Source organism: Triturus cristatus, chromosome 8 (assembly GCF_964204655.1).
Source record: "Triturus cristatus chromosome 8, aTriCri1.1, whole genome shotgun sequence".
In the NCBI taxonomy this organism is placed as follows: domain Eukaryota; kingdom Metazoa; phylum Chordata; class Amphibia; order Caudata; family Salamandridae; genus Triturus; species Triturus cristatus.
Window position 1 is genome coordinate 1,073,562,292 of NC_140591.1, and position 20,899 is coordinate 1,073,583,190.

At 44.8% G+C, this 20,899-nt stretch overlaps 1 protein-coding gene across 3 annotated transcripts in view; it reads right to left on the minus strand.

Annotated features, from left to right (window-relative positions):
- The window catches only part of FHL2 (four and a half LIM domains 2), a 338,242-nt gene that overhangs the window by 265,770 nt on the left and 51,573 nt on the right, over nucleotides 1-20,899 (minus strand). The window contains exon 1 of one of the 3 annotated variants that reach the window (XM_085622613.1): nucleotides 19,561-19,629. The exons of the other annotated variants lie outside the window; for them this stretch is intronic. The gene's annotated coding sequence lies outside the window, so the exon portion shown is untranslated. Of the gene's footprint in view, nucleotides 1-19,560; nucleotides 19,630-20,899 lie in introns of those variants that run through there. 3 annotated transcript variants of the gene reach the window in all.

The window sequence follows — 20,899 nt, forward strand, 5'->3', positions numbered from 1 at the left end:
ACAGCATACATACAAAAGAAACCCAATGAAGATGCTGTGACAGTACACGAAGGCGGAGAATCAAGATACACCGCCCCCGACCTGTGTACTCTTATGATGGTTTTCTATACAGTTCCCCAATACCAAAGACCCTGATTTGACAGGACAAGTGATCCATTTTCCCACAACCTGATTATTTGTACTAACTATTGGGAGAATGACCTTCTTTCCAGCGAGCCTAAGGTTGCTGAGCCTGGGTCAGCCCTTGTGCTGGTGGTACCCCAGCACCTCAGAGCCTTCCTACTGGGGTTGGCTCACGATGTGCCATTGGCCAGACATCTGGGGCAGACCAAGACCTTCGAGAGGCTGGTCACCCACTTTTATTGGCCCCAGATGCGCAGGAGCTCAGATGCTCACTGCAGGACATGTGAAACTTGCCAGGCAAGTGGGAAGAGTGGGGGGAAGATCAAGGCCCCACTCCAGCCCTTTCCAGTTGTGAGAGGTTGTGTCTGATAGGGGTACTAACTTCATTTCCAAATATATGAAGTCTCTGTGGGAGGAGTGTGGGGTGACTTACAAGTTTACGACTCCTTACCACCCCCAAGGCAATGGGCTGGTTGAGAGATTCAACCGGACCCTTAATGGCATGATTATGGGCCTAGAAGAGCCCATGAGACTTAAGTGGGATGTCCTCTTGCCATGCCTGTTGTTTGCTTACCGTGAGTTGCCACAGAAGTCCTTAGGGTTCAGTCCCTTTGAACTGCTCTATGGTCACCCGGTAAGAGAACCTCTAAGTCTGGTCAAGGAAGGCTAGGAGTAATCTCCCAGGAAACCTCCCCAGGATGTGTTTAGTTACATGCTGGCCTTCAGGAACCAGACTCGGCGTTTCAGAAAACTTGCTGAGGCAAATCTGGAAGCCAGCCAGGAAGAGACGAAACGCTGGCATGATCAGAATGCCACTTTGATTGAGTTTCAGCCTGGTCAAAAGGTTTGGGTCATGGCCCCAGTGGAGCCCTATGCCTTCCAATGAAAGTGGACTGGCCCCTTTGAGGTGGTGGAGCGCAAGAGTCCGGTTACCTACATGGTGGACTTGCGGTCTCCCAGGAACCCCTTGCGGGACCTGCATGTTAACCGCCTGAAGCCCCACTTTGAGAGGTCTGAAGTGGGCATGCTTCTGGCCAGAGGTGCTGGAATGGAAGAGGAGAGTGAGCCTCTTCCTGACCTTCTGCGTGCAGAGGAGCAAGATGGGTCAGTGGAGGGTGTGGTCCTCTCCACCACACTGACCCCTGAGCAGCAGACCGATTGTCGCCAATTGTTGGGGCAATTCAGTGACCTGTTCTCCCTGGTGCCTAGTGTCACTGATTGTGGCATCCATGACGTAGAAACTGGGGACAGTCCTCCTGTGAAGCACAAGGCTTACCAAGTGACTGACCGGGTCAGGACATGCATTAAGGAGGAGGTCTCCAAAATGTTTGCTTTAGGGGTGATTGAGTCCTCTAGCAGCCCTTGGTCCAGCCCCGTGGTCCTGGTACCAAAAGCTGCAGTGCCTGGTGCCACCCCAGAACTTCGGTTCTGCGTGGATTACCGAGGTCTCAATTCAGTCACGAAGACTGACGCGCACCCCATCACCAGAGCCGATGAGCTCATAGATCGGCTAGGGGCTGCACGGTACCTCAGCACGTTTGATTTGACGTCTGGGTATTGGCAGATCGCCTTGACTGATGGGGCAAAGGAGAGGACAGCATTCTCCACCCCAGAGGGGCACTAGCAGTTCCGGGTGATGCCCTTTGGGGTGCGAATGCCCCTGCCACCTTTTAGAGGTTGGTCAACAGGGTGTTGGTTGGGCTAGAAGATTTCAGTGTCACCTACCTGGATGATATTGCAGTGTTTAGTTCCTCATGGGAGGACCACCTACGCCACCGCTGGGAAGTGTTGATGGCCCTGCGAGAGGCAGGCCTCACAATCAAGGCAAGTAAGTGCCAGATTGAGCAGGGTTCTGTGGTGTACTTTGGAAACCAGGTGGGGAGCGGCCAGGTGGCGCCCCTACAGCCGAAGATTGAAACCATCCTGGCTTGGGAGCCCCCAAAGACCCAGACACAGGTGAGAGCCTTTTTTGGACTCACGGGTTATTACAGGAGGTTTGTTAAGGGCTATGGCACCATTGTTGCACCCTTGACTGAGCTGACTTCTAAAAAGCAGCCAAAGATTTTGAACTGGACTGACACCTGTCAGGAAGCTTTTGACGCCCTGAAAACTGCCATGTGCACATCACCTGTCCTTCAGGCACCCAACTTTTCAAAAGAATTTGTTGTCCAGACAGACGCCTCAGAGTATGGTGTGGAGGCCGTTCTGTCACAGCTCAATGAGGAGGGCCTAGACCAACCTGTAGCCTTCATTAGTAGTAGGTTACTTCTACGGGAACAGAGGTGGAGTGCAATTGAGCGTGAGGCATTTGCTGTGGTCTGGGCACTGAAGAAGCTGAGATCATGCCTGTTTGGGACTCACTTCCGGGTTCAGACAGACCACAGGCCCCTCAGATGGTTGATGCAGATGAGAGGAGAGAATCCAAAGTTTTTGAGGTGGTCCATTTCCCAACAGGGTATGGACTTTATGGTGGAACACCGCCCTGATACAGAACACGCCAATGCTGGTGGTCTGTCCAGATTTTTCCGCCTTAGTGATGAGAACTCCCAAGTGGGTGGGGAGTTCTCCCCACATTTCAGCTGGAGGGGACGCGTGTTAGACCTGGCACCATTGGCATGGGTCTCCCTTCCATTTTTCGCTTTTGTCTCCTCTGTGTTTGCCGGTGTTAGATGCTCTGGGTGCTGTGCCACTGCCATTCAGTGCCACAGCGCGAATGCTCCCTATTGTAAATTGACTGTATGAATTGGTATAATCCTAATTGACACAAGGAACATGATAAGAAAGTCAAATTTAGTATGCCTGAGCTCCAAATATTAAAGTGCCTCTTTAGTGACAATTATTTCTATATTCTGTGTTTAAAACTACCACTTTTGGCAAGTAGGTATTTTCTTGCCTAAGCCTTCCTGTGTGCTCTGCTGTTATGTGTATTGGCTGTCTGGTTTTGGAGGGTCAGGGCAGGCTGAGACTGACCTGGATTAAATAAAGAGATCTGCATTTGGAGTATGGGGAGGGGTGACCCTTTGATCTGAGCAGGGCTGTGCCTGGCAAGGTGAATGATGGCTCTACCTCCCACTGTGCGTCTGATGGCAGACCCCCTCTCCCTGAAAGGCAGGATGTAGCCTCGTAAATAAAGTGCTCCAGGACGACAACAAACTGGTTCTGGCTGGGTTCAGTGATTTGTGACATTTTGAGTACAAAGACTTTTGGGGTATGAAGATCTGTGCTAAAACCCCTACAGAGTGTGTTACTTCTGGATGCCAAGATGAACCTCTGTCCATGTAACGAGAGAGAAAGGACTTTTTAACTTTCATCCATCTTGCTGAAGCAACTACCCAAGGGCCTGATTTGAGCTTGCCTCCTGCTGAAGTCTCAGGGACATTAGACTTCAAACATCAGCCGTCCGGATTCCTATTTGAGAGGGATTCTGCTCGCAGGTGAGGCCTCTGTTGAGAATTCAAGAGCTTCTGGTTCCACTGCGGGGAACGCGGGCTGAAAGTCATCGCATCGCTATTGTGGGCCGCCGCAGCTGAGGAGCTGTTGCCGCTGAGAGCCCGCATTTGCCTGTGTTACCAAAGTCATCGTGATCGCTATTGTGGGCCGCCGCAGCTGAGGAGCTGTTGCCGCTGAGAGCCCGCCTTGGCCATCCTACGAGAATCATTGCTATCGCTATTGTGGGCCGCTGCATCTGAGGAGCTGTGCTGCTGAGTGTCCGCATTTGCCGTCCTACGAGAATCATCGCTATCACTATTGTGGGCCGCTGCAGCTGAGGAGCTGTGCTGCTGAATGCCCGCATTTGCCGTCCCACGAGAATCATCGCTATCGCGGGCCACTGCAGCTGAGGAGTTGTGCCGCTGAGTGCTCGCACTAGTCACCACTTCGAGGATCTTGTTATCACCTGCGGGTGCCGCTGGGTGCCCGCCTTTAATCCTCATCCCAGGATTATCGTGAGTGCACACCGCGGACCGCTACAGTGGGGAGCTGTGGCCGCTGTGAGTCCGCCTGTCATCACCGCGGCTTCCTTGTGAGGCTGCGTGCCGTGCCCCTTTAAATCTCAGGTACATTGTGCATCACCGGGTCACGTGGACCCCTGCCTCGAACTAAGTTTGTTCCACACGCTTTTTGAGTGCCTTTATTGCTTTTGAAGTGAATCTGTAATTATGTGCATTGTGGTTTCTTGATCGCTTTTTGAGCCTTGTGTTAAGCTTATATAAAGATACTTATTTTTCTATAGCTACTTGTGTTGTGTCCCTTTGTAGTGTCTTCACTGCGTTGTTGTTTATGGTTGTAAATGCTTCACACACTGCCTCTGAGATAGGCCTGTCTGCTCGTGCTACGTTACCACAGGGGTGAGCAGAGGTTATCAAAGGGTGTAGCCCCTTACTCTGACTTAGGAAGAAGGATCCCTATTTGGATATCGGCGCCAGCCGCTGCCAACTAGAGATCCCCATTTCTAACAAAATCCATGTCATACTTGCGGGAAATTTGGACATTGGAAATGCGAGTGTAAGTCTTTTAAGAATAATGTAGGGAATCAGATGCAGAATGTGGAATATGCCCAGTCTCAAGGGAATAACATGGGACAGACTCAACAGATGCAAGGACAAAGAATGCAGAATTCTAATGTATCACAGCAAATACAAATGGCCCAAGCTCCAATGCCACAACAGAATGTTCAGGTACAAAGATACAATGTTAATCAAAATCAGAAGATGAATAGAAATTATTTCCAGAATCAGAATATAGTACAGCAATATTTGATCCAATTTGATGACAATGACCAGGACCCTTTAGCATTACAGTGCCCGAGGGGGGAGGAAAAATGGGTGCGAGGTGCAGCCTTAGAGGTAGACCAGAGTGGTCCCTATTTGGATGGAGAAGTGGATGGGAATTCTGTCTCATTCCTTGTCGACACTGGTGCTACCCACTCTACTGTAAGAACAGCAGAGGTTCCAAACCTACCGCTCTTGGGAAAAAGTATCCAAATTGTAGGAGTTACAAATAAAAAGTTGTCTACCCTAATTTCAGAAGAAGTTACAGTTCAAATAGGACCCTTTGAGGATCGGCATCGATTTGTGGTGTGTGACACCAGTCCAGTGAATCTGCTTGTACTTGATCTACTATGTAAACTAAATTTTTCCATTTACTGCACATCCAGAAGAATTGAATTCCATACAAATGATGAGGATGTTGTTATCAAACTTGCCCAACAGAAATCAGATGTGGGGCTGTAACCTCTCCTGATGAGTGAGGATTTGCCTGTTGAATTGAGATACACAGTGCTACCTAAAGGATGGGACATTACAGTTAAAGATATTGGACTAATCCAAGGTGTTGACCCAGTCTGAATTAAACCAAATGCAGAGTTCCCAAAAATCCCACAATACAATTTGTCTCAAGATACTATTGCCGGAATTACTCCTGTGATCGACTCAATGATTGAGCAAGGGATCCTGAAGGAGATAATGGGAAGTCAATGTAACTCTCCCATAATGGGCTGGCAGAAGCTGAATGGCAAGTATCGTACAGTGCAGGATTTAGAAAGGGCTATCTCTGTTGTTGTTCCATGTTGTCCTATGGTACCGTATCCAGCTTTGATTTTATATAAAATTATATGTGAAGCTGAACGGTTTTTAGTTATCAAACTGTGCCAAGCCTTTTTTTCAATCCCACACAGTCATTTTTTATTTGCTTTCCGTTTCAGCAGTCGTGTTTTGGCATGGTGCCGAGTCCCACAGGGGTATACAGAAAGCCCCTCAATTTTTAATCAGATACTCAAAAAGAATCTCGAGTTTCTGGTAATACCAAATCAATCAGTGTTAGTGCAGTATATTAACAACCTATTAGTGGCGTCAGCTATGAAGGAAGCTTGCAAAATGTACAAAATTGCTTTGTTAAACTAGGTTACAGAAAATGGACATAAAGTTTCCCTGACTAAGATACAGTATTGCAAAACTGACATCCTGTACTTAGGACATCACATTGAGAAAGAAGCGAGGAAAGTGTCACAGGAAAGAATCTCAGCGATTCTTAACATGAATCCTCCAGCTACCCAAAAGGAAGTCCAAGTTTTCTTAGGAATGGGGGACTACTGCAGACAGTGGATTCCAAAATGCTCCTAAGCTGCAAAACCTCTCCAGAGGTTGACACACAAAGATGTGCCTGATCCGGTACGCAGGGATGACAGTTGCATGATGGCCTTCACAGAGTTGTGAGAATGCCTTTGCAGGGCCCCAGCTTTGGGAAAGCCTGATGAACAAGTGCTTTGTGTCTGCAGTAAAAGAGAAGATTGCGCTCTTTCAGTGTTGACACAAATGCATGGATTCAATTGCAGGCCTATCGCCTATTTTTTGCCAAAATTTGACTCTGTTGCAGCTGCTTTGCCTGGATGTTTGAAATCAGTTACATCTACGTGTGTGAGTCTTGAGCGGTGTGAAAGTATTTTCAGGGGTCATCCGCTGACAGCATTTGTGCCGCATTCAGTGGAGATACTGTTGACTAATACTCAAAAACAGTATCTGACCAATAGTCATTTGACTAAGTTCTTTTTTAATTTTGTTGGGCGCAGAGAATGTGACTCTTAAAAGGTGTATGGTATAATACCAAAGTGCCCTGGGGTACAAGAAGCAGACCTAAATGCCTGTTGAGCTCTCTGACGATTTAATGTAATATGGCCCCAGGTGTATATTGAGGCTCATGTTGCCTTTGAAGCTGTAGGTAAGATGGTACATCAGTGGCTTACAATCCATGGGGGTTGAGCTTGCCTGTCTCAAGCTAGATTATTCAGATAGATAGTTGTGAGATTTTAAGGATTTTAAAGATTTGCACAGTGATTCGATTGTTAAGAAGTGGGGGGGTTTGAGTTTCTCTGTCTCAAGCGAGGTTTTTCAGATAGATAGTTTTGCGATTTTAAGGCTTTCTGCATCGATGCAATTTGCACAGTGATTTGATTGCTAAGAAGCGAGGGGTTGAGTTTGCCTGTCTCAAGCTAGATTTTTCAGAAAGATATTTGTGAGATTTTAAGGCTTTCTACAGGGATGTGATTTGCAGAGTGATTTGATTGTTAGGAAGTGGGGGTAAAAGTTTGCCTGTCTCAAGATACATTTTTCAGGTAGAAAGTTGTGAGATTTTAAGGCTTTGTGCAGGGAAGTGATTTGCACTGTGGTTTGATTGTTAAAAAGGGAGGGGGTTAGTTAGTCTGTCTTCAAGGTAGATTTTTCAGATAGATTGTGATTTTGATGGCTTTCTGCAGGGGAGTGATTTGGAGAGTGATTTGATTGTTAAGAAACAGGGAGTTGAGTTAGTCTGTCTGAAGCTACATTTTTCAGATAGATAGTTGTGAGATTTTAAGGCTGTCTTCAGGGAGGTGATTTGCACAGTGAGTTGATTGTTACGAAGCGGTTCTGAATATCGCGATTAGGAATAGGTTTCCAATCTTTCTTCCTTACCGGGGAGAGATTTCACACACGACGCGTAGTGTGTCACGTGCTGGAAGCCCGTGTTGCTATTGATGGGCCTTACAGTGACGTCGCCCTCAGTGGCCCACTAGAGAGATCTGAAAAGAAAGTAAGGTGCTGAGGAAAACAATCAACTTAAGACAGAGAGGAGGGCACCTATGTAAACAAGTACTGGCAAGGCAGTCACCAACAGGAACCTGCATATTGTCATGAATGAAGCTGCAGACACGGTCTTCCCGAAATATAGATCTATAACGCAAGAATGTAAGAATCTGATTTGAATTGACAACAACCAAATTTTAATGCCTGGTGAAGCAGACTGTGAGTGGCCAATGTTTGGTCATGGCAACACTTACAACTGTGAGACAGTGTAGATAAAACTTGTTAAAACTACACTACCCTTATATATTTTTTGCTATTAATGTAGCACACTAGGGGGCATATTAACAAGCCAGGCGATAAAATTATCGCCGCTTTAGCGGCAGAAAACTGCTGCTAAAACGGCGACAATGGGCTTGATAATATGCTCTATGGAATTCCAATTGAAGCCCATGTTAGACGTCCTTCACATTTAACATGGGCTTCAATTGGAATTCCACAGAGCATATTATCAAGCCCATTATCGCCTGGCTTGTTAATTTGCCCCAAAGTACTTTTGCTATGGCATATTGGTGTATGAAGGATAATTTTGTGAATCTTTGTTTTTCTTCCTTTTTGCTTCGTAAGAACAATTCTGCCATATTATTTATTGAAGAGAAATCTTTCGTAAACATAGGCCATTTATAAATGTACAAATGCACGTTGTGAAAGCATTCACTTCCCCCAGTATATTAAGGCAAAGCTTTTTCTGAGTTGACCTTATTGATTCAATATAAGAAAGTCATATTTCTATGACAAATCAGAAATAATTACAGGAAGGGATTTGATGCAAGCATGCAAGATTTAGAACCTTGCACCCTTTTTATGAGTATCACCTTTTTGTATTCCTGTTTATTTCATATTGAAATGTACATCTAGGTTACAATTTTCTTGTTAGGAAACCAATAAAATTTTGTTTAAAAAAGGTGAAAGTGAGCAGTGCCAGAAAAGTTAGAAGGGAGGATCGCATTTCTCCCAATCAAGAAAAACAGACCTCTTTGAAATTCATATATATTGTAGGAGGATGCCGCCCACGTGGTGATAAATGGTAGTCGGTGAACTTTCAAGGCCAACGCATGCAGGCATAACTACACAAAATATACAAAAATCATGTTCAAAGTTCCATTACAACAAGATAAAAAATGTAAACTACACAAATTGCTACGTAGAAGTGTGAGGGATATGTTAAGTCTCACACTCTACACCACATAACGGGCCACATGTATGAAACAATTTTGCATTTGCAAATGGTGCGAATCGCAAAATTCTGCCATTTGCGAATGCAAAATAGCCTTTCATGCTGTATGAAAGGATTTGTAGTCGCAATTTTAGGTAATCCACATTTTTTGCGATTTACATAAAATTGCGAACGCAAGTAGGGAATCACAATTTGCGATTCAGTAAACACATGTATGAAGCATTTTCCAAATGCAAACTGTGCATTTAGGAAAATGCAATTACCATCGACTTCAAGGCAATGGTAACCATGTGCAAACTTTGAAAAATACACAAAACTGCCTTATTCAAAGTGCCATTTAGCGCACACATGCCCCTAAGACATGTGTGCATTTTACATGTGCACATTTATGTTTTTTTGGGGGTGCTTCAGGGAGGCCTTAGGCCCCCGGGCACCCTTGGCTTTGCATTCACGCATTTGGGATTACCAATTAGGTAATCGCAAATTAGCTGATGCAAAACCATTCGCACCTATAGGCCTTTCGGCCCATGGAAACGAATGGAGTAATATTATCTAGTAGCGATTCGCTATTTACCGAATCGCTATTAGATACTATTGAAGAATCTCTAAATCTTTGGTGATTCCTTACATAAATAGCATTTTGCGATTACCAAATAGCGATTCGGTAAAAAGCACTATTTGGTAATCGCAGAATGATTTTTTGATACATGTGACCCAATGTGCTTAGGCACTGTGATTCAGACACAGAGTGCCTAGTAACCTCTAGAAATTGGAGCGCTTTGTGGCTGTGGGAGGGGTACGAAGAGCTATACAAATACTGCAAAACAGCATCATAACACTCTTGGCAGAGCAAGGACAGTCAAGCAAATCTTAAACAGTTTCAGGCTTGACTGCAGAGCTGTCTGCAAAACATATTATTACCAATTCATTAAACTAAACATAGAGTAAGCTTTGTCTCAGCCCAGACAAGCGGTCTCGCGCACCTCACGCAATTCGTTCGGTGTATCATTTCACCTTCTACGGTGTGCAGTCTTTGCAATGCATGAGGGACTGTTTTACATCTCAGGAGCACACGTGACCACCACACAATAAATCTTTATCTTATAAATATAATGTAAACAAAAATATACTTTTTTTGCATTTCTTTTATTGAAGGATTTAAAAATAAATATTTTATTTGTGAATCAAAATGCAAGCCAGGCCCTTTGGCTTTGCCTTTTCTTGTTTGTAAGAGGTCCTCTGTTCTGGGCACCAGTGTTGCTCAATGTCTGCCCTACGCACGCACAGACATAAAAGAATGATCCCACCATCAGACTATATTTAAGTGCTCACAGCTGGGATTCGCTTGTTTCCCTCTCCGGGTTGTTTTGGTTGTGCTAAAGTTTCATTATAAGAGTTTAGACAGCGCTCTGGATCTACTCAACCTTTCATCCAAGGGCTTAGCTTCAATTTATGTGAATACTTCCCTCGGCCTAATTTAATAAAGGAGAATGCTTGGATATTAACAGTCTCTTGTTCTGTGGCTTTGCTGATGTAAGTATTCTTTTTCAGAGGTCATTTGCAGGAGGCAGACTAGTTGGACAAACTGACGTCTCTCACAGAGGATCTCAGCAACCTTCAGCCGAACTAATAACACGAAACAGGGTTTTTGAATGACATAAAATGTATTAGAGGGACAGAAAATATTGCCTTTACTCATCCAGTTTAAACAAACGCCTCACATTTTTACCCACAATTCCTCAGTGACGTGTGAGAGCTGAAGGACTTTTTTACATGCTGATTGGATGGCGGATATGCTACGTTCAAGGGTTCGAATTCCTGTGCCTGGAATAAACAGATGACTTGGCCAGTGATGTAGCGGCTATCTCTAATCCTTTCTTCTTCGGGGTTGCGGCATTTGTTGAGATTAAAGTTTAAGGAGAGGTTAGCCAAAATAAAAAATAAAAAAACATTTTTACTGGAATGTGCTATCGTTCAGAATATCTTTTTTGGACTGAGGAACATTTCACATTCACCATTGACAGAATTTCAGCGACACCAGCCAGCATGCCATCCTGGCCTGCTAGCTCCCCTAAAATGGCTGCGGTCAGGGAGGCTGGGTGCCAAAGGACACGCTACCCCAGGGGAAGGTCCGGGAGCAACATCTGGGTCTCCTCAGCGTCTGAGCCCACACACAACAACCCGGGACTGTGGTGACAGGAATGTGGACAATGGAGCACTAACCCTGGGGCCTACCCACTGAGTGAAGTCGGCAGTGTGGGAGCCCCAGGCAGGGAGAGGTTTGGTGCAACACAGAAGCAACCTGTGGATCCACAGGGAGAGACGGATAAGCAGAGAGATTGCTTTCCCTCAGACCCCTGACAATTGAGTAGAGTGAGGATGACAGATAGCAGGCCTGCACCACAAATGAAGAGCATCCATTGAAGGACCTGCCAGCCTGCAGATTGAATTGGTAAGAGCGAGCTACGTAGGCACCTGCACCCACCCATACTTGGCTTGGAGAGCCCAACGGCATTACCCGAGATCTAGTAAGCACCAGTGGATGGAGTGGATATGTGGGGGATCTGCTTTCCCTCCTGCTCTGGGGCTATACGGAACAAGCAGAGAAAGGGGGCTCTTAGTCCGGGTGAGACCGCTGAATCATCATTGCCACATGGGTAAGGGACCTCAATTCTCCTACAATAGCAGGGCATAGAAGGAGAAGGACAGCTGCTGGCCTGGGGTGACCAGAGTCATCAGCAAAAGCTTGCTTTGAGCCCCCGGGGTGCATGCTGGCTTGGGCCTTCCTACCCCACCCAAAACGATAGGAAGGACTTGCAATAGACATCGCAAACCGAGGTTTTAGAATTAGAGAATAGATCAAGTTGGAACAACACTCGCTTTCGAATGTAGCAGAAATCCACAACTGTGACCTGACAAAATATCTACAAGACCTTTTTGAAAACATCCTTGACCGATCCAGCGTGGACTCAATTCGATGGGCAGAGAGCATAGAACTCCCCAACAGCAAGGGAAAAAAAGGGGCTCCACCAGATGTACCTGACTAGAGTTCACCTTTTTAAGGAGAAAGAAGCCAACATAACACAAGCTCGAGACAGGAGCCTACCTTCATCAATGAAGCATTGATACAACTATTCCAAGATTTAGAGCCCATCACACTGGCAAAATAAAGATAGTCCTGTCCCCAAATGGCTGAGGACTAACGTAATACAGGATAGATGGGGGGCACCCATTTTGGATCATTTTTCAGTGGGAGAGCAACCAAAGAAGCCGTGCCTCACTAGACAAGATATGCGCACTACTGGGACTAAACTGTCAAAGCTCTGCCACATCCGCCACGGAAGACACAGTAAGGAGGAAATGCGAGGGATATGGAAAATAGCTATCAATAAGTGGAGGAGATTAAAACCTGGCAGAGAAGAGGTCACACCACACAAGAAGGACGTGCTCACACATTGGAAACTTGTCTCTGTCTATCATAGAGAATCCTCACCAACCAGCGGAGGCTGTGATAGACAGCGTACAGACCTGGTACCAATTACACCAGCATCAATAATGAATCCAAAGAGACAAGAAAAGATTAGCGACCTTTCAGAACTATGGTCTATGGATGCTCACAAACAAAGCTATTACACCCACTTCTATACCGGAACCCAGACAAATAGGAGATAGGTGAGGTGGAGGGGAGATGCTCTTGAGTGCATACACAGAGCTCCCAAAAAACATCGTATATCCACCACTGTGCATAGCACTGGGGGGCATATTATCAAGAACAGAGTTAACTTTATCGCTGCTTTAGCGGCAGGAAACTGCCGCTAAAGAGGCGATAATGGGATTGATAATATGCCCATGAGAATTCTAATAGAAGCCCATGTTCTGGTGTGAACCTGGGTGTCTATTGGAATTCTCAAGGGCATATTTTGAAGCCCATTATCGCCGCTTTAGCGGCAGTTTCCTGTCACTAAAACGGCGATAATGTTATCGCCCTTTTGATAATATGGCCCTAAAAGTGTAGGTAGGTTCCACTGTTCAAAGGTTATAATTATTTCATAGTTCAGGTTCATGGGGTTAGGGCCCGATGTGACACAACCAGTCTCTACTGCATAATGAGATTGGCCTATGCTCTGCATTGTCACTTACAATATAACTCCTTACTTAAGATCCACAAACATCATCATAAAGGGTACGCACATTTTAATGTCCAGGGACAGAAAAACCCCACAAAATGCTTGAGTATACTGGGAGAACTTATTTAATCTGAGGCAGACAGCTGCCACCTGCAAGAGACACATCTTTTGAAATCAGATCAGCATAGATTGTGGTCAAGGTGCCTCCCCACACAATATCATGTATCAGCACCCACTAAGAAAGCAGCAGTGTACATTCTCCTTCAAGCCAAACATAAATATGTGACTGTGGAGACTAAGTCTGACAAAGAGGGCAGTCTGCTAATACTGATGAGAGAATCAGCCACTGACAATTGCCACTCAATAAGCCCCCAACATGGGTCAAGAAACGTTTTTGCCCCCAAAATCCATGTCGTGGCACAGGCGTGCAATTATCCTGTAATAATTGGTGGCGATATTAACTGCAGGATACACCACACGGAAGACAAGTCCCAGTAACTCACAGAAGGGGACACCAGCTCTCTCAGCAGTCGGTAAAACTGCACTCAGCAAGCTGGACTTAATTGACTCATGGTGTTACAGGCACCCACTTCAGATAGACTATTCTCAATTCTCAGCTGCACACCATTCATATGCGCACATTGACCTCATCTTCCACAACCAAAGATTTTTACATTTAGTTTAAAACGTAGAACAAGGGACGACCTATATCTATATCAGATCATGGTCTGATACACCATGTGCTCAACTGGCCTGTGGCAGAGAGCAAAGAGACAGGTAGGACCTGGTGCCTAAACGACTCCCTCTTACGAGACCCTATGGTTTTACAAGAAATATACAAATCCAATGCGTAAATACCTTTCTGAAAACAACATGGGTGAATTTAACCCTAGGTTGGTGTGGGATCCATTAAATGCAGTACTGAGGGGAGCTTGAGGCATGCCTTACACCACATGAAAGAAGCCAAACTTGAATGTCTTTTCAGGGAACTGAAAGCTTTGTAGCACAACAGTAAAATGGACCCCTCAAAAATGACTGTGAGGCAACTCACTGTGATCAAGGGACAGATCTGAACTGTAGAATGTAACAAAGCCAAATATATATTGGCCAGTACAGGGTTGCGCTTCCACAAGCTTGCATATAAAGCGAGAACTGTGCTAGCCATGAAACTTTGAGCAAAAAGATTGCAGGTAACAGACAAGGGTAAATTGCAACCCTTTCATGCATTTTACAAAGCGCTATATCCAGCTTCCCTGACTGCCACAATAGCAATTAATGCATACTTCCACTTGGTCACCCTTCCTATGGAATGCCTCCAGGAGCAAGAACACTTCAATGAGCCCATAGCAGTGGCCGGAGTTCTTACAATGATCAAAAACTTTAAGGTTGGCACCTCTCCTGGCCCAGATGGCTATACTTCCACATTTTATAAGAAATGTTCGCCCCTACTGTTGTCCATGCTAATGGAAGTATACAATAGCAAGGATGACATGAACGGCCTTCCCCGATCTATACCCGAGGCAACAAAGTCTGTCTTAGCTAAATCCGGAAAGGTTCCCATTCTGTGTTCGTCATATCAGATGGTCTCCCTGTTGAATGTTAAAGTATGCTAGGGTGCTAGGGAACCACCTGGAGATGGTGCTACCACTCCTGATTTAGGCTGACCAGACAGGCTTTATCCCCTTGAGTTCGACTAACTATAGCACCAAAATAGCCCTTCCTTTAATAGACCTATCACAGAAGCGCTATTAAAAAAGTTGCACTATTATCTCCTGATGCGTAGAAAGCATTCAACAGGGTGGACTGGGACATTGTGACTTTGGTATTGCACAGAGCAGGGACTGGCTACAGATTCTGAGCTGGGTCAGCGCATTATAAATCTCTCCTTCAGTCACAACACAGGTATATAACAAGGCATCATGGACATACATAGGAGCACAAGGCAGGAGTGCCTACTCTCCCCGATGCTCTTCACCCTGTATTTGGCAACTTTGTTGTACAAAATACGAGAACTCCCTCACATTTGTGGTCTAGATTTCCACCAAGAAACTTTCAAGATAGCTGCTTTGGTGAATGGCATATTGCTATCGCTTACCTCGCTTAGACAGTCTCTGTTGGAACTAACCCTACTTTTAGAGGAATATTGCGCACTTGTGGGCCTTCAAATAAATCTAAGTAAATAGGAAGCGCTTATAAGGTCAGGCGGAAAATCCTTGGCTAAAACCTACAAACTGAGACCCCTTTAAATGAACACCACAGGGGTTATCAAGTCTAGGTATCTTGACCTCACATCTATATGAATGCACCAGAGGCAATGCCAGAACCCTACTGAAGGAGATCAAGACCCTCCTCAGCTCCTGACAGAACCCACACCTTATCATGACTCGGGAGAATAGCATCACTTAAAGTGGAAATCTTACCCAAAATTCTCTATATGTTCCAAGCTTTTCTCCTTCAAATCTCAAGAGGGGAAATGATTGACTCAGGTGAGACTTCCACAGACTTATAGTCAGTGAGGGAGAAACAACCCTTGTACTTGTTAAGGATCATTTGCGATAGAGGCCTTTAAGGGAGAGTCCTTAGTCTGAAGCCATCAAAGTTTTGGGAGGTGGTGATCCAGGCAACAGAAGACAGGAAGAAGGCATCTCCTGTTCACTCAAAGCGGTGGCCATCAGCACAATGAGTGTCAGGCTATATGGGAGTAGATTCGCCAATGGCAGCACGCCAATCAAGACCTTCGCAAAGAGACATATCCTGATATTATGGTTCAATGCTAATCACAATAACCTACACTCATGCTCTGGCTCAACCTTTACCCCAGTGATCCTACTAGTCCTTCCTATAGCAGTGCTTCTCACACAGTTCCAGAAAGAAAGGTTGAAGGCCAGAGCGAGAAAATGGATGGCATCATGGTTAGATTACTTTGAGACTAAAGGTCAGAGAAGTACAAGAACAGTGTTGCACATACAGTATTCCTAATCTTTCCTCCTATATTGGAGTTAATGGAGACTCTGATTCCCAGGAATCTTGACAAAGCTCTGACACTGCTCAAAGGGATCTCAAATATACTGCAAAAGATAGTGGTTGTTCGTATCTGGTAGAACGAGTTGAAAATGAAGGCTCTTTTATTCTCAATTGAGTCAAAAGATCTGCTTCTGAGAGACTAACTGCCCATAGCACCTGCCTGTTGTGCACACACTATAGACCAAATCATCACTTGGTCCTGGTCACATGTCTGCCTACCCTTGCTCTATTTACTATATTAACAACAAAAGACATTTTTAGGCACTAGCCTGAATTTAAGATAGTTTTTCACATAGATATGCTGTAAGGGAAATAATCATGTGTGGCGTCCCCCTGATATAGAATCATTTTAAACATTGTATGCATAACTTTCAGTATGCACACTAGGGCCCAGATCAACGAAGATATGGGGTAACGCAATGCAACAAGACAATTTGCTGCCCTGCATCAAATGGGGCGAGCAGGAATGCGCCATGTTAACTAATATATGGCACATTCCTACTCTCTCTCAGCGCTGGTGCACTATGTGCTGCCTAGCACCAGTGCAGGCACCCTTGCGCCATGGTTACAGGCAGGATTGTTTTTGTGCAGAAAGGGAGACCTTCCTTCACACAAACAATCCTCAAAGGCATTTTCCTCTTTCTATGTCTCTTACTACTCGTAGTCAATTTAGGAATGCGCCAAAAACCATGAGTGGATGCATGTGAACACTCATGACCCACCCAAGGAACTCCTTCCTTGGGTGCAAGACTTGCGCTGCCTTGCGCTACTCCAGATGTACTAAGCCATGCAGAGCTGTGCCTGGTGGTTTAGCGTTGCTTGGTAAATCTCACTTAAGAGATTGCATTTCTTTGCGTTGCCTTGCATGACGCAACAGCGATACAAGTCTTTTGTAATTCTGGGCCCAGGTTTCTGAAGAAGGAGCATAAAGTCATGGAGAGTTGATAGTCAATTATATTTTAAGTGATGTAAATAGAGAGAACATACTAAAGGGCTTATCTAGCATTGGGTTTGAGGTAGTGCGGTAAGTAATGGCGCCTCTACGTGTGAACGTAAGTGTCAGACACGATTAAACACGGTGCTACAGGTGGGGGGATAACCCTCAACTCCCTAAGCAGACCGAAGTCTAGTACAAAGATTTACAGAAGACCTGTGCACACGTATAAAGTATCAGCAGTATGAGTTACTGTATGTGATAAACAGAGAAATCAATAAAACAATGATCAGGTGACGAAATTTTCTTTCTTTTGTGGATTTAATCGATGATCAATGCCCAGCCAACACGTGTTTCGTCAGGGTGTAAACCCTACGACTTCTTCAGGGCTAATGGACAAAAGGGAGCAGGAAATATCAATCACTCCGCCGGTTTTAATTCCGTCCCGGCTGTAGAGGGGAGAATAAAATCCAGGAGGAGCAACGGGTGCAAATGGTAAGTACCACAATCAAATCACTTAAGGTATATAGTGGGGTGAGCCTAGCGAGTACGCCAAACTATGCGGGAGTGCAGCTTGGTCAAGGAGGAAAATCATAATTAACTCTAGCAGACGCCGGAAACCAGGGATATTTTTTTTTAACCCAAACAGCAGACACATGGCAACATTTCGAACATTCCGGAGCATTTATGTGAGGTGTAAGGGGAGCTCTGCAAATGAAGAGTTTGCATAATCTACACTGGAGCTGAACAATACCCAACACCAAGGGGTAGCATGACAACTTATCGACCTGCAACAATATCAAGCGTAGAATGTCGAATACCACTCTATTGTCAAGGTAAGTGTAAACAGCTAAATGTAAATGTACTAATCTTAACTTCCGGGGAAATCGTTGATCAATTTCCAGTAGTCCTCAATGCTACAGTCTATTAGAGCAGCCTTCAGTGCCAAGCAGGGAAGAATCTCTGTTTATCATCAGAGGGCACTGATCTCCAGTCACATCTGTCCTATTTTACCCCCAATTCTGTAAAAAATTCTAAATGCCCCAGACAGTGTAGCCCCAGCACGAAGCACTAGATAAATAAATGGACACGGTAATCAGATTCTCACAGGTGAATTATGAAGCTGTACCCAAAAAAGGTAGAAAGTGTAGAGAGGAAATTTCACATGTAACACAGATTCAGCGACTTGTATCAAATCATAGTTATCATAAACAGTGAGCAAAATATTACACAGTCTAGTCAACTAGCCCTGTACATTCTATAGGATTGCCTATCAGATCTTTCATTAATGTCGTCCTGTCAATATGCTATTTTTCGTTTCAAAATGTCTCAGGAGCAGCGGTTGCCCCCTCAGAGATCAAATATGGATGCATGAACTAAGCAGCTTATTTTGTACTCCGGGCAGCCATCCACACTTTTAAATTGCCCTTTAAAACATGCCACAGCAATTTATTTTCCACCCAGTTGCACTACAGCCTAGGGCTGTTGGTACTGCGTTACGGTGGAATTCGCTCTGTAGCAATGTGCAGCTTGTTTGTAAACCGGAAACATGATGGACCAGTACAGAAATGCAGAAATATTTTCTGTCATGGAAGTTTGGAGTCTGCCTGGCTTGTGGGGAATCAGAGGGGGTAAAATGAGATTCCAAGCAAATGCAAACCAGCTTGTCCAATAGCATGGTAAAATAAAGCATTACGTCATGAAGATTCCATTTCATGTGCACTCGGAAGAGGGGGGTGGAGATGTAAGGAAGGCGCGAGAAAAGGAAGGAGCCCATGAGGGACGGATGAAAGAAAAAAAGAAAGAAAGGAAGGATGAGAGGGAAAGAAGGAAGTCGAGAACGAGGGGAAGGAGTGTGAGAGGAAGGAAACAGGGAAGGAATGAGGAAAGGATTGATGCAGTGTAGGAAGACCGGAAGAAAGAAGTGAGTGAGGTAGGCAGAGGAGAAAGGAAAGAAGGAAGCAGAGATAAGTGAGGAAGAGAGGACGTGAGGAAGGAAGGATAGAAAGTAAGAAAGAAAGAGGAAAGAAGACTGGGAAGAAGAAAGAAAGAAAGATAACCAGGAAAAAAGCCTGAAAGGAAGTCAATGAATGATGAGGAAAGAAAGAAAGAAAGAAAGAAAGAAAGAAAGAAAGAAAGAAAGAAAAAAAAAAAGAAAGAAAGAAAGAAAGATATATACTAGAAGCGAGGAAGGAACAGAAAGGTAGTGAGACAAAAGACTGGAAGGAACAAAGCGTGGAAGCTAGAAAAGAAAGAAGAGAAGAAGGAATGAAAGAAAAAAGGTAAAAAGGAAGGTATCTGTTTAGACTTTTATCACATAAAGGTACGAAGAGAAAGAAAACCCTTAGATAAACAGCCTATGCATAAATAATGCCAATGGGCGCTTGTTTTTTTTCCGTTTACAGCTATGGGTTGCAAATTAAATCTATTTTGAACATTTCATACACAGCCAAACCGGATCTCGGCATGCCTTTCCCCGTGTCTTTTAGAAACGGAGGTCAAATGTCTCTCTCAAACACACACACATTTCCACAGCTTAAGGCAACATTCAGCTCGACTGACCGCAGTTATTGTTGTGCACACGTCAGTGCAAAAGCTCCACATCTGTTTCCGTTTGCGCTGTGCCGTCTGCTGTGACTGCCCTGCACCAACCCTTGCCCGAGCCGAGGCGCGCGATAAGCGCGGGAACATAAACAACCTGGTATTTGAGAAGCCATCGCGCTCGAGACATTTATAAGAATGTTCGAGCAAGCCTTTTTCCGTCGCTGCGCTTCCAAATAATTTTTCCACAAGCAGAGGCGAGACAATTGTAACTTTCCAATTTCTCCTTTACCGTCATAACTGAAAATATGTGTATTTTTTTTTTTTGCGTGCTATACCACTTTGTAGCCAAATAGAGTCCTGACTCGAGTACAACCACAGGGTAGAGATGAAAGTACATTCTAGAACGTTAGACTGCATGGAGCCCAAAGGCTGTTAGGAAGCCTGGCCCAGGTTTACTATGATTTTGCGCCGTTCTTGCGTCACTTTTGTTGTGCATCCGTGATGCAAAATCATTTTTGGTGTTTACTAAGCCACACAAAGCGACTTTGTGTGGCTTTGCGTAATTTAGTAAATAAAAAGTAAGACAATGCAGTGCATAGCACTTCCTTGCGTTAATGTGCATCGAGCAGGTGTTAAGTGGGAGGAGCACGCATCCACCCATGTATTTCAACGCAAACCCAAATATAAAAAGACATGTAAACCTTGGTTTTCCCCAAAAGGGTGCGCCTACCAGATAGAGGTGTAACGAAGAGAAATATCTTTATTTCGCTTTGTTACTTCATTTTCCCATGTGAGCTGCATTCTGCATCACACATAGAAAGAGGAAAATGCCTCTTTGGATTGTTTTTGTGCAGGATGGTATCCCTTCTTGCTCAAAACAATCTTACCTGTATCGCAGGCACGCTTGCACTATAGTGTAAGATTGTCTGCATTGGAGCTAGGCACCACACAGTGCGCCAGAGCTGGGAGAGAGCAAAAAAGCACCATATTTGTGTAAATATGGAGTATTTCTTCTCTCTTTCCATTTCACGCGACATAGCAAAGAAAGCTCCCTCGCTGAGGTGCGTTGCATGAAATAATAGTAAATGTGCCCGAATGTTTTCGATCCTCTCGTGAATTTAAATCTACTTCATGTTTTCACACTCAAGGAGAACATTCCATAAAATGGAACATAAAGCGTGGAGTGTTCTCTGTCCCCCAACCCAGGTACCGCTTGCAATTGACAGACTATGCTCATGATGCCACCTCAAATGTTTGGGCTGCTGGTACAAGTGCAGGGTTATAGCCTTTTTCCTAGGAGACCCTGCCAGTGCTGCCAAATGCCAAGTTTGCCTAGTACCAGGGCTGCCTAGTCTTG